This window comes from Dama dama, chromosome 29 (assembly GCF_033118175.1).
Source record: "Dama dama isolate Ldn47 chromosome 29, ASM3311817v1, whole genome shotgun sequence".
Classification (NCBI taxonomy): domain Eukaryota; kingdom Metazoa; phylum Chordata; class Mammalia; order Artiodactyla; family Cervidae; genus Dama; species Dama dama.
In genome coordinates this window covers 58678627-58692470 of record NC_083709.1, presented here as the reverse complement: position 1 = coordinate 58692470, position 13844 = coordinate 58678627, and the positions used below count along the sequence as shown (strand labels likewise).

Here is a 13844-nt window from a genome sequence, read left to right as displayed (position 1 = left end):
CAGTGTTGCAGAATTACGTATGGGAGATTTTTCTTTCTCAGCAATTTACAACCTGGTATTTTTCAGTAGCGTTTTATTTCTTCCTGAATTTATAGGACACAATGCTTAGGTCTGGGTGGATCAAGTCATTTATCCCTTTGTCTCCAAAGAGTGGGTTTCAGACAGTTAGGATTTTCTTTTCTCTTGAAAAAGCAAGATATTACACTATCTTAGACCAGAGACCTTCTTCACTTATTCATGTAACAGAAATCTTTAGTGAAAAGGGGTGTGTGTGTGTGTTTGTGTGTGTGTATTGAGGGGAGGGGAGGATAATACTGATATATAAGCAATTACACACATTCATATATAATTTACCTCTCAGACTGGCAAAAATGTAAAAAGTTTGATGACATGCTCTGTTGGCAAGGCTGTGGGGAATGGGCACATATATTTCTGGTCTGAACATAAATTTTGTATAACCTATATGGAAAGCTTTCAGCAATAACCACAAAAATTATAAATGCATGTACCCTTTCAGTCAGCAATGCCATTAATGAAAATTTATTCTACAAGGAAACTTGCAACCTTGCAAAGTTATTCACTGAAGCATTGTTGATAATACAAAAGATGGGAAAAAAACAAATGTCCATCAATACTATGCAAGTTGGTTAAAAAAAAAACTAACTTGCACAAACAATAAGGAGAGATTTCTAATAACTGCTATCAGGTGGAAAAGTAGCATGCAAAACAGTAAATAGAATATGTTCTTTCTAGAAAAGGAGAGAGGATAAGAAAATTTGAATTTGCTACTTTTACATTTAAAACTCTGGAAAATACTAAAGGACCCAACAAAAAATTTTTACTTGGGGTGGCAGAGGCAGGGTTAAGTAGATAAAGGGGAGGAATGGGAGGAAGAACAATATAATTAGATTATAAATCTTAATAGTACTGTTTAGAAAACAAATATACACCTAGAATTTTTTCTCAAGTAATGTAATACCTTCCAAAAAAGTATCTTAAGCCACTATTCATTTGCAGTACTAGATTATTTTTATGAGTTCAAGGACTCATTGCTTTGCTGGTTTCTTTAGACATTCCTTATTATATGTCTTCCCTGGTGGCTCAGTGGTAAAGAATCCACCTGCCAATGCAGGAGACGTGGGTTCGATCCCTGGATTGAAAAGATCCCCTGGAGAAGGAAATGACACCCCACTCCAGTATTCTTGCCTGGGAAATCCCATGAACAGAGGCGCCTGGTGGGCTACACATCCATGGGGTCACAAAGAATCAGACACAACTTAGAGACTGAACAACGGCATGTTTCGCCCTGTGCGTGCTGCGTCACATGAACTAGAAAATGATGGATATGCCCTTTCTAGCACCAAAGCAGTCTTCGATTCTGATGCGAACTTCACTTGGTCCCTGACCCCATCTCACCAGAGGCCTTTCTTGGAGGAGGTCCCGTGAGCAGCACGTGTAGTCTGCTGGACTCTCTCCTCCTCCTCGATGTCAAAGAGCACCTGGAGAGAAGAGACATCAACAGAGGGGATTTCTGGATTTAGGAGGAAAACAAAAAGGGACCCTTTTCAAAATTCCTGAGGCAAGGCTGCTAGGTGAAGTCTTGGAACACCTTAGAGTCGCTTGTAGACAAGCAGGACACCACAGTTGTCCGTCCAATCCTCCAAGAGCAGGAGGGCAAATGAGAGCAAGCGCATGGGCCGTGGCAGCCCCACCACACCCAGGGGCACCCGGGGTGGCAGACATGGAGCCAGGTCTCCAGGGTGCCCTTGTCTGCACAATGAGCCTGTTATAGTCCTCGCTGCTCGTGGTTCCTCCATATTAGAGTCCCTTCTCACTGACTCATGGGATCATCTCACAGCCTTCGGTCCTAACACCAGCTAAGCGATCCCCACCCCTTCCTTGCCTGGAATCTGCCCCATCCATGGTCATGCTACAGCTCAATCCACACCCTGCCAGTTAGGTTATCACCCATGTCTGCCCCAGATACAGCCCAAGCCCAGCCTCAGTCCTCTTTCTTTCTTACTCATCCTACTTTTCTTCTCCCTTGCTGGTGAAGACCTGTGGAGTACCCTTCCATCCAACACTAAGTGAGGTATGTCTATCACTCCCACTAACATTGAACATCTTAACTGGTTCTTGTTGCAAAAGAAATTGTCCGTGGAGTTCACTCCTTTTTGTCCAAAAGTCTCAGAAATCTTTGACTCCTCCCACTCCCAGGCTTCCTCAGTACTGCTTTACCTTCTAGACATTTTGCCAGTTTCCATCATTCTGGACATTTTACAATGAGAAGGGTTGGGAAGCAACTAGAACACCATCTTTAAAAGAGGCATGTTTAACCTTGTTGGAACCTGGCTCATAGGATGCTAGTATCCCTGGACATAGTGTGCCTAAGGACATCTAAGCCAAAGGCTAGACACATACTCTCAAAGCCTTCTGAATTTAAGAAAGAGCCAGAGCAAGAGGATCTTGTGGAAATTGAGTTGTAACCCAGGAAGCTTCTGTGCGAGGGGCGCAGCAAAGATTCTTCCAAGGAAAGACATGTGGAAGCGTCTCAGGCATGGCCTGGAGAAGAGTTTAAACAATCACAAGGGGTTCTAAACTCTAGTGATGGTTCTGGGGGCTGCCCTGAGAAGCAGGCAACTGACTGGGTGAGCCACTCAAGGAAAGACTCAGAGAATGAATTCTCAAGGGTCAAAGGTATAACTGAGACCAGAGGCAACTGGATGCTCCCCAAGAGTCCATGTGGCAAGAGGTTAGGCAGACCCACCTGAGAAGGGTCCCCATGCTGAATCATCTCATGGCTTGCTGCCCACTCTACACTGGCCTCTAGGGAGACTTGGCAGGAGCCTCAAGACACCATCTTTGGAAATGCGTGTTTCACTGTCAACCAGAAAGTTCTCCCCCAACCACTCGTGGGAAGAAAATTTTGCTCAAAGAAATGTTTTCATCCAGTTTCATCACCTCCATTAATTTTTACAAGGGCACATCCTCACATGAGGATAGTCTCTGGTTTTTGTAATCTGTGTTTACCTTTTCAGTTACATTTGTTTCTTCGAACAGAAAAGTGGCATCTTCTGTTGCGTGTTCATTTGGGTTGAGGTTTGCATTATCCCTGGAGCTTGGGTTTTGAGAAGAAAGCGTCATCTTCAACTTTACTTCAGTACCTGTTTTGATTTCTAAAGTATGGCCAGGTGTATGGAGGGCAGTTGGGAGGAGCTTTGCACACCATCACCATCAGGATCTTTTCATTCCTACCCATTCACAGGACTTTTGAGAATTTTCATCTAAAAATTCCACTAGCCATGGAAACCTGAGTGCTATTTTCTGTGGCCACAAAAACAGGTTTGGGTTTCTTTAGGAATGCCAAAGGGCACCTGGGGGGCTTATAGCAGCTGTCTCCCACCTCTCTACTGAGCATCAGACTTTGTTCCTTCCTTCTGTTAGAGAGGTTTGGGAGGGAGCTAATCATCATGGAGTTTAGAGGATGTGGCCGTTCTTCAGCTTCGGATGGAGTTTAGGGTTACAATGAAAGGATGTGGTTATTTCCCTCTATAGGTCGATTTCTCATCTACCTTGTTTTAGATAATTTACATTTATCATAGAACAACTGACCAAGCTATTCACTGCTGGCCCGATTCCCAACACAGGGGACTCCAGGAATGAAGAGCTAACTTTTTCTTTTCAATTTCTAGAAAGTACTGGCCTCTGGCCTCTAGGATTGTTCATGGTTTTAATTTCTTCTAATCCTAAACAAGCTGTTACACACTGGTTATACATCCCTATCCAGGCTGTCTTGTAGGAGTGGAATTAGCTGGGGGGGACCTGAGGAGAAGGCAATGGAATCTGGTGGGGATTGCTGTATTGGAAGACAGGGTGATGCCTGAAGGTAGCAGGCCTCCAGTGACTTGAGGAAGGAATGTGGAAAGGAGTTCCACAGCGGGAAGGGGCCCAAGGAGGCCACACGACTTCTGATAGGGTGAACAGATGTTTCTGCTGGGTTAGATAATGATGGCATTTTTATCCCTAAAGGAAATGCACTCACAACCATGCTGTGTTTCTCATGCGGTCTGTAAATGTTTTGAGAGGTTTCTGAGGGCTTCTTGGTGCATCGAGAGTCCTGTTTTTGAAGGAGCCTGAGACCAGTCTCCCTGTATCAGTCCTTCCCAGGGGTGTTACCACACTGGGTCAAAGGGTGGTCATTACTGAAATGCAAAACCAAACCTACCAAACCTGACTTTCAAAAAGTTGATGTTAAAAGAGTAAGACTTGCAAATGGGACCTAATTAAATTTACATGATTTTACATAGCAAAGGGAACCATAAACAAAATAGACAACGTATGCAATGGGAAGAAATATTTGCAAGCAATGCCATCAACGAGAGATTAACCTCCAAAATATACAAACAGCTCATATAGCTTGACAGCAAAACAACAACAATCCAATTGAAGAAATGGGCAGAAGACCTAAACAGACATTTCTCCAAAGAATATATATGAATGACCAATAGACAGATGAAAATATGCTCAATGTCACTAATTATTAGAGAATCCAGATCAAAACTGCAATGAGGTACGACCTCACACTGGTCAGAATGGCCATTATCTAAAAGCCTAAAAATAATAAATGCTGGAGAGGGTGTAGAAAAAAGGGAACCATCCTACACTGTTCATGGGAATGAAAGTACATACAGTTCACTATGGAGAACAATATGAAAGATCCTCAGAAAACTAAAAATATCATATGATTCAGCAATTTCAATCCTGGACATATATCTGAACAAAACTTAATTCAAAATGATATGTGTACCCCTATGTTCATAGCAGCACTTTTCATGATAGCCAAAACATGGAAGCAACCTAAATGTCCATAGTCAGATGAATGGATAAATAAGATGTGGTACAGATATACAGTGGTGTACTACTCAGCCATTAAAAAGAATAAAATAACACCATTGGGTGGCAACATGGATGCAACTAGAGATTATCATACTAAGTGAAGTAAGTCAGAAAGAGAAAGACAAATACCATATCACTTATACCATATGGAACCTAAAATACAACACAGATCAGCCTATCTACAAAACAGAAACAGACTCATAGATATAGAGAACAGACTTTTGGTTGCCAAAGCAGAGGGGAGGGGGGAAAGATGGATTGGGAATTTGAGGTGAGTAGATGCAAACTATTACATATATTAATAGAATTGGTAAAGAACAAGGTTCTACAGTATAGCACAAGAACTAAATTCAATATCCTGGGGTGAACCGTAATGATAAGGAATATGTATGCGTATAACTGAGTCACTTCACTGTGCAGCAGAACTTAATGTTGTAAATCTACTATATTTCAATAAAAAATAAAATTTTAAAAAGAGTAAGACTTGAATACAAAAGTGGAAGAAACATAATTATGATTTTTAGCAAATTTTTAAATCATAAATATTCACTCACAGACACAAACACACACATTATCATCTCATATCATTTATTCCTATTTACCATGATTCACTCAAAAGTGCCACTTGTGGTTAAAGAATAGAAATAACCGACTTCCATGGAACCATATGGGGTCTCTTTTCAAGCATAGTTGGAATCAGTTTTTTGTTTTTTTTTTTTTATTATTATTTTTTTTTTCCAGTGGGTTTTGTCATACATTGATATGAATCAGCCATGGATTTACATGTATTCCCAATCCCGATCCCCCCTCCCACCTCCCTCTCCACCCGATTCCTCTGGGTCTTCCCAGTGCACCAGGCCGGAGCACTTGTCTCATGCATCCCACCTGGGCTGGTGATCTGTTTCACCATAGATAGTTACATGCTTTTATTTTGAAATATCCCACCCTCACATTCTCCCACAGAGTTCAAAAGTCTGTTCTGTATTTCTGTGTCTCTTTTTCTGTTTTGCATATAGGGTTATCGTTATCACCTTTCTAAATTCCATATATATGTGTTAGTATGCTGTAATGTTCTTTATCTTTCTGGCTTACTTCACTCTGTATAATGGGCTCCAGCTTTATCTATCTCATTAGGACTGGTTCAAATGAATTCTTTTTAATGGCTGAGTAAAATTCCATGGTGTATATGTACCACAGCTTCCTTATCCATTCATCTGCTGATGGGCATCTAGGTTGCTTCCATGTCCTGGCTATAATAAACAGTGCTGCGATGAACATTGGGGTGCATGTGTCTCTTTCAGATCTGGTTTCCTCAGTGTGTATGCCCAGAAGTGGGATTGCTGGGTCATATGGCAGTTCTATTTCCAGTTTTTTAAGAAATCTCCACACTGTTTTCCATAGCGGCTGTACTAGTTTGCATTCTAGGGTGGGATATTTCAAAAGAACAGCATGTATACTATCTATGGTGAAACAGATCACCAGCCCAGGTGGGATGCATGAGAGAAGTGCTCCGGCCTGGTGCACTGGGAGGACCCAGAGGAATCGGGTGGAATCAGTTTTTAATTGAGTAATTTTTCAAAGTTTTAAACTGAAAATTATAAAAAATACACAAATACTATAGACTTCTTACTTTGAACTTAAAATATAGAAATGTATATTCATTGGCAATCATTTGATATAGGGTCATGGTCTTTCCTTTGAGTATTGTTTGTGATTGGAATTGCAGCTCTTTCTTCTAGAAATCATATCCATGAGGCATAAACTACTATTTCCAGTCCACTGCTTACTGTTTTTTGTATCAGTTTCTCCAAAGTGATGCAAGACACTTCAGTGAAAATACTTATGGACACAAAATCTGACTGTGTGTCAATTTTGTCACAATTTGCATTCCAGATCCTTCTAGTTTCATAACCCCCTCTCTAAACTTTAATAGCTCTTGTCCACACATAATTCATTAGAATATCTTTATTTTGTGAGTGGCCCTTATGGAGTCTCTCCAAAGTATTCAGTTTTGTTTTGAAAGGAATAATACGTTTTCTTTTTTATAACTTGCATTTCATTGATTTATTTAATATTTAATTAAAGTCCTAATTATATAAATACAACTGGCATAAATATTTAATCACATTATATCATTTGCTAAGTACAACTGCCATAGGAAGTTTAAAAAGAAAGTAAATTGACTTTGAGAAGCATTCAACTGAACTGGTGGGAGCAGAAGTATGCAGACTCCCAAGCATTGGCCAAATAGTCAAGAACCCTCAGCACTGAATAGACACCAGTCAGTATGTTTTATGTGGATAAATGAAAATGTAATTTTATTTTGACATTGTGGTTCAGGGAAAAATGGCTTCAAAATACTTCTCTTTTAAGTAGGAATGTCCCCAAGAGATTCCATTTCCTTAGTTTCTTTATGCCAAATTCAAGGAAGCTCAAGATGTCCCTTGTTTATTTACTCTCAGACATAATTTTTCTGTAAGGCTTCCCCCCATCCCCCATGTATGGAACCAGTCATTCTCTCTGCTTCTTCCCTTATACAGTCTGCTACAGCACTGACCTCATTGTATTGAATTGTTTCCCTTTCTCCCTTACTCCCTGCTTATGAGCTGTTCCAAGTATATCCCAGGACACAACTAGTCTCACATCATGTAGCTGTGCTCTGAGATTCTTCTTCTTAGTTATGTAGTCTTACTTTACTGAATAACTTGATTTTATTATCCATCATTCTTTGAATTTAATCTTTAATCTTTCACTAAATGATATTTTAAAAGCCTGTTAATGTATGTACAGTGCTTAGAATAGTGCCTGGCACATGGTAAATTCATTATGTGTTCCATTACCTTTTCACCTATATTAACTTTCATCTTACATGTTTTTCTGGATATATTTCCACCTCCAGTCAACTTTATCATATTTTTAAGGATTGATCTGTAAGCACAAATTCAATTGTTAACTTGCTTAGTACCCTAAGCACTTAACATTGTAACATTATTATAGAAGCTATTGTAATACTTCTGATTATAACATCACTTTAATGATCACTTATATTTTGGTGACAGAAGTAGAAAGGTAGTATTATCAATCGGATAAACTGGGGAAAAAAAACAGCATAGCAGCTTACATAATCAATCAAGTACATAATCAAACAAAATAGACAGGTAAGATAAGAATTCCAAGTGATCTTTTCATTATGAGGCTTTGATTTCCACAGAATCAGATCTTTCCTTTATATTAAGTGGCACAAAGAAAAGGGCACATAAACTCTTTCATTTCAGTGCCCATCTTATGAGAAGAGCCAACAAATTGTAATCTGAGCTGTGACCCTAGAAGTATACACCTAGTCACATTCCACAGCATTATAGCTCAGTACACTTTACCTCTTAAACATTCTACACAAGCTAAACCCTGAATCACCCTCCAACCTGTGTTTGCACCTTACCCAGGCCAGTTCTTGACTCTCCTGGAATCACTTTCTGATTTCATATATTCTTTCATCTTGACCACATTTTAGGTTCCTCAACCTGGAAATACTTCCCCTAGAACCCCAAACTGATCCCCAGCTGATCAGAATTGTCCAACCACTACAACATTTTAAAGACAAAATTTTACATCTATTTTGTCCTATGAGACGCTGTTTCAAAGCTATACAACCATATATGGCAGCTCTGGATGCAATATCTATATTGTAATAGCCACATAATTCTTGTCCTTTCTTTGGGAACCCAGAATCCTGATGTTTGGTTTTTTTCTCTTTACTTTCAGAGCCACTGTTACCCTGCAAGAACTGCAGAATGGTTTTAAGTCTTACTATCTGACTCTAGTTCAGCAAGAAGTCGTGATGGAAAGGAACAAAGGGATGGCTGTGACTCAGGTTAAGCGCTTAAACTGGGAAGGAAGACATGGGAGTTAAAAGGGAGAACTTGTTCCAAGAAGTAGGAACTTGCCCCAACACACTAAGCATGGTTCACAATTTTATCACCACAGGCTCTACTCTGGCTTTTCAATTTGTCGCAGTATGTAGACAATCGGACAGAATATTTAAAGCATAATTTGTCTACAATATTTGGTGGTCATACATGTAGAACATTAGCCTAATTCTGTAGAGAAAAATAAGTACTAGAGGAGAAGAGTTAATTCCCGATTTGCATGTTGGTGACAACTTTCTCTTTGCTTTTGTCTATTTTGATCCAAAATTATGTGAATTACTCTATGTTACCTAGAGTAAGTACAACTTTCCATAGTTTTAACGAGCTGAAGATTACAAAAAATGATTATATGAGATTCTTCTCTGGGTTCTGTAGTTATTGTATGCACAAAAATGTTTCAAGACTCTTGATTTGATAATAGCAAAAGAAATTCATGCCCTGATACACAACGTGTTGGACCCACAACCAACTAGTAAAACACTCAAGTAAAAGGCATAATTAGCATGCAGGTGGGGTAAAGCTTATTTTTTCTCAGTATTTTGATGAGAAGGGAAACAGAAGTTGCCTTTCTTTAATGCCCAGTGACAATAATTCTATCACAGCTGCTTTGAGCCTCATGATATATTATCCTTCATGGCTAGCCATACTCTTTCTAAATTTTTCCATTCCTCCTCCCCCCACCAAAACTCTGAACCTTAGTACCATGCTTATCCCATGAGTTATCTGAACCGTCCTTTCATGAGTGTATGGGAGAAGACATTGTTGAAGCTGTCAGTTAGACATAGAAAGTTAGAGTAATTTTACCAAGTCTCGTGGAAATATGGTGATGAACTGTTTCTATTTCCCAGGGAATGAAAAGGTTCATATGATATAAGGCTTTCAGAGTTACACCCAAAAAAATCCTGGGTGGGGGGGACAAATTAGTGAATCTACATCAAATATACAAACAGGACATTAAATCAAGATGGCAGATAGATCCCTCCTCTTCACCTGAATCCCAGGAAATAACAAAAAAGATATTTTAAAATGACAGAACTGAGAAAACTAAAAATAGAAAGAAGAAGTAACTCCTGAAACATAGCAAAACTCAGATACAAAGTTAAGCAAAAATACTTTAGAAAGTTTTACAATAGCTTAGAAGGAAAATATACATGAGGGTAAAAGAGGTTTGGGAGTGCTCCAAACCTGAAAAAAAAATGAAGACCAGAAAGCAGAGAAAATTTCAAAGCAATCATTAGGGTAAGTGATTGGGGATGTACACTAAAAAATCTAAGCCATTTCCTGCTTCACATTTAACCAATTTATATTAAACATTAAACAGCAGTTACATATAGCAACAGGCTAAAGCAGAAAATATGGGGAGTGAGGCTAGAGAGAGACGACAGTGCTCCAAGAAGCAACTGAAGAAAATCCACATCTTGAAGACAAATATTAAACTCAATCTTAAAGTATTTGTAATTCACACACACACACAAAGCTATTTATCTACCTATTTATCCATGTATATATATGCATATGTATCCTAAATCAAGGATGTAACTTAATAGGAAAACAATAGAAGCATTTCTGTAAGGACAGGGAAAAGGCAAGAATGTACACTAACTCTGTAACTATTTAATGTGGTATCACATGTCAGCGCAATCAGACGAGAGAAAACAATTAGAGCCATCATGAAAAATAAATGATCTGTATTTGAAGATGGCATGATAATATACCTGGAAAGCTCTAAAAACTCAAGAATGAAACCAATTCAAACAGGAAAAGCAAGATATAAAATTAACATACAAAATTAATAGCTTGGCCATACATGAGAAATATCTAGATAGAATAATATCTAGATAGAACTAATGAAAGAGAAATTCAATTTATAGTATCAACAAAATGAACTTAAAATAAACAACAACAAACCTAGAAATAAACTTAACAAACAGTGTTCAAAAGCTATGTAAAGAAAACTATAAAAACCATCATTCCTCCCAGATTGTTCTCCTTTGGGCCTCTCAGCATCATCAAGATATCCATTCTCTCTGATTTAAAATACCAAGAAGATTTCTTCCAGCATTGAACAACTTGATAATTAAGCTCATACTGAATAATAAACATGCAATAATACAACTACAAAGTGCCAAAAAAGAAGAGCTAAAGAGAGAACTACACTACCAGATATTAAAAATTATAAAGCTACCATAATTAATGAGACAAAGAAAGAGGATCAGGCTAATGGAATAGAAAAGTAAGTCTAGAAATAGACTCAGCATCATATGGAAATCCAGTGTATAGTAAAGATATAGTTCAGGCCACTAGTTAAAATATAGACTTTTAAAAAATAATGTTGGGACAAAGCGACAGTCATTTGAAAAAGACAAAACTTTAAATTAGATCTATTCCCTCACATCATATGCAAGAATAGAATCCAAATCAATTGAAGATCTAAATGTAAAATAAGCAAACAAAACCAAAAAAACATTATAATAGAACAAAATAAGTGGATTCCTCTATAACTTTGGTGTGAGGAAGGGCTTTCTAACCATGACTCAAAGGGCAGATATAATAAAAGATTGGCAAACTTAACTACATAAATTTCTTAATGCATGGCCAAAAAAATCTACAAAAAAAAAAAAAATCTACAAATAAGTCAAAAGAAAAATGACAAATGTATAGAAAGTGTTTGAAATATATATCACAAAAAGACACATCAAATATATAAAAATTATGAGGAAAAATACAAAAATGATACAACTATGACAATACAATGGTTTTTTAACATATGAAAAGATATTCACACTTACTCATAATAAGAGAAATTCAAACTATACTTAAATATTATTCCTCACCCATCAGATCGGCAAAATTTTTAAATATTGACAATGTATTCTATTGAAGAGGCTATAGATAATAACTACTTTTATGCACTGACAGTAGAAATGAAAAACTACACAATTTCTATGGAGATAATTTACCAAAAGTATGAAGCTTCATATGCATTTACCTTTTGACCCAGAAATCCTACTACTTGGAATTTACTCTGAAGATACACCTTAAACAGTATGGAAATAAATATATGCACATGATTATTCATTGTAACATTATTCATAATTGCACAATATTCAAAAGTACCTAAATATCAAAATAGGAGATATGTTGAATGATGATGATATATATACACAGGTGTATGGATGATATATATCCACACACTTGATATACTATGCAGCTGTTTTAAAAAATGAAGACAATATTCACATACTGTTATGGGGTTTTTTCCAGGCCAGACTACTAAGTGAAAAAAGCAAGGTGGAAAGTATTTTAAAGAAGGGGAAATAGAAAAATATACATTTGCTTAGTTTGTGCAGAAAGCAACACAAGATGATTAAAAAGATATAAACAAAATTGGTTATCTTCAGTGGTAATTATAATGAATTGAACTGTTTCCCCAAAATCCTTATGCTGAAGATTTAATCTATAGTAGCTCAGAATGTGACTATTTGGAGAGGTAATCTGCAAAGTTAAAATGAAGTCACTCAGATGGGCCTTCATCTAGTATGTCTGGTATGCTTACAAGAAGGAGAAATTTAGACACAGAGACACACATGGACAGTAGACAGTAGGAAGAGACATGAAAAGAAGACGTCCATCTATAAGCCAAGGAGAGATGCCTGTAGCAGATCATTCTCTCACAGTCCTCAAAAGGAACCAACGCTGCCTACACCTTGACTTTGAATTTCTAGCCTCCACAACTGTGAGACAATAAGTTTATTGTTTCGGCCGCCCAGTCTGTGGGACTGTATCATGGCAGCCCTAGTACAGCAATGATGGTGGTGGTGTAGGTAGGACCAGCGTTATGTTCCAGGTTATTTATTACTTCTTAACAAACAGCCTCCAAATTAGAAGTAAAGTAGCAACTTTTTGCTTTGAAAGTCAAGAATTCCTACAAGGAATTGACAGCAACTAGTTTATCTTTCTTCCACAATATCTGTGTCCTCACCTGGGGTGGCGTGAATGGCCGGAGGGCTGGGAGAACCTCACTGAGGCAATATGTCTGGACTGTTCTTCCAGTGGCATTTGCCGGAGCTGGTGTATCTAAGGTGGCTTCTTCACTCACAGATCTGGCAGCTAGAAGTGGATGACTGGACAGCTGGGGACTGGAAGTATTGTTTTCTCTTTCTTTGGCAAGCCTGAGCTTCATCACAATAGGGTGGTCTCAAGCTATACATTACATGGGACAGGGTTCCCTCAGAATAAGCATTCCACCATCTTATACTGGTCAAAGCAATCACGGAATCAACCTAGATTCAAGGGGGTAGAGAAGTGTATTCCACTTCTTGATGAGTGAATAGCAATGTGGCATTGCAGAAGGCCAAGTGGGATGGAAGACAGTGTTGTCACCATCTTTGGATAATATAAACCACTGGGTGGAAGAGGTAGGGGAAGGAGTGATATCTCTCTGAGCATACTTACAAAAAACAAAACATAGTTTAACTTTGGAAAGCATTTAGTGTTCCAGAACAGAACTGGAGAACAACAGCCCACAGACCAAATCCATCCTGTTGTCTATTTCTATAAATAAAATTTTATTGGAACTTAACAATACCCATTTGCTTATGGCCTATGGGTGCTTTTATGCTAAGCCAGCAGATTTGAGTAGTTGCAACAAAGACTGTATGGCCCAAAAGCACTAAAATATTTACCGTCTGGTCTTTTACAGAAAAAGTTTGCCAATCTCTGTTCTAGAAAGTAAAAGTAAATTAATTGATTTAATTAAATCCACAGAGATATGGAGAAAAACATTAAAACTGAATGCAAACAGCAACAAATGAACACAGCTGTATTTGAAATGAGCAATGAAACTATACTGCAGGAGAGGAAAAAAACTAAAGTACCTATTGAACTTAATAATATAACTGCATACTCTCAGCCTAGAGAGAAAATAACATTACAATCAGATCTTGAACTCCTTTTGTAGGTGTGTGTTTTATAGTGCCATTGGTACAGAAATTTTGAAACTAATTTTTGTGCATTGTCAAA

The 13844-nt window shown here is 38.0% G+C and overlaps 1 long non-coding RNA gene across 1 annotated transcript in view; it reads right to left on the bottom strand.

Moving 5' to 3' along the window:
• The window catches only part of LOC133048911 (uncharacterized), a 76149-nt gene that overhangs the window by 19366 nt on the left and 42939 nt on the right, over positions 1–13844 (bottom strand). The window contains exon 2 of the long non-coding RNA XR_009691145.1: positions 1417–1499. This is a non-coding gene — a long non-coding RNA (uncharacterized LOC133048911). The remainder of the gene's footprint in view (positions 1–1416; positions 1500–13844) is intronic.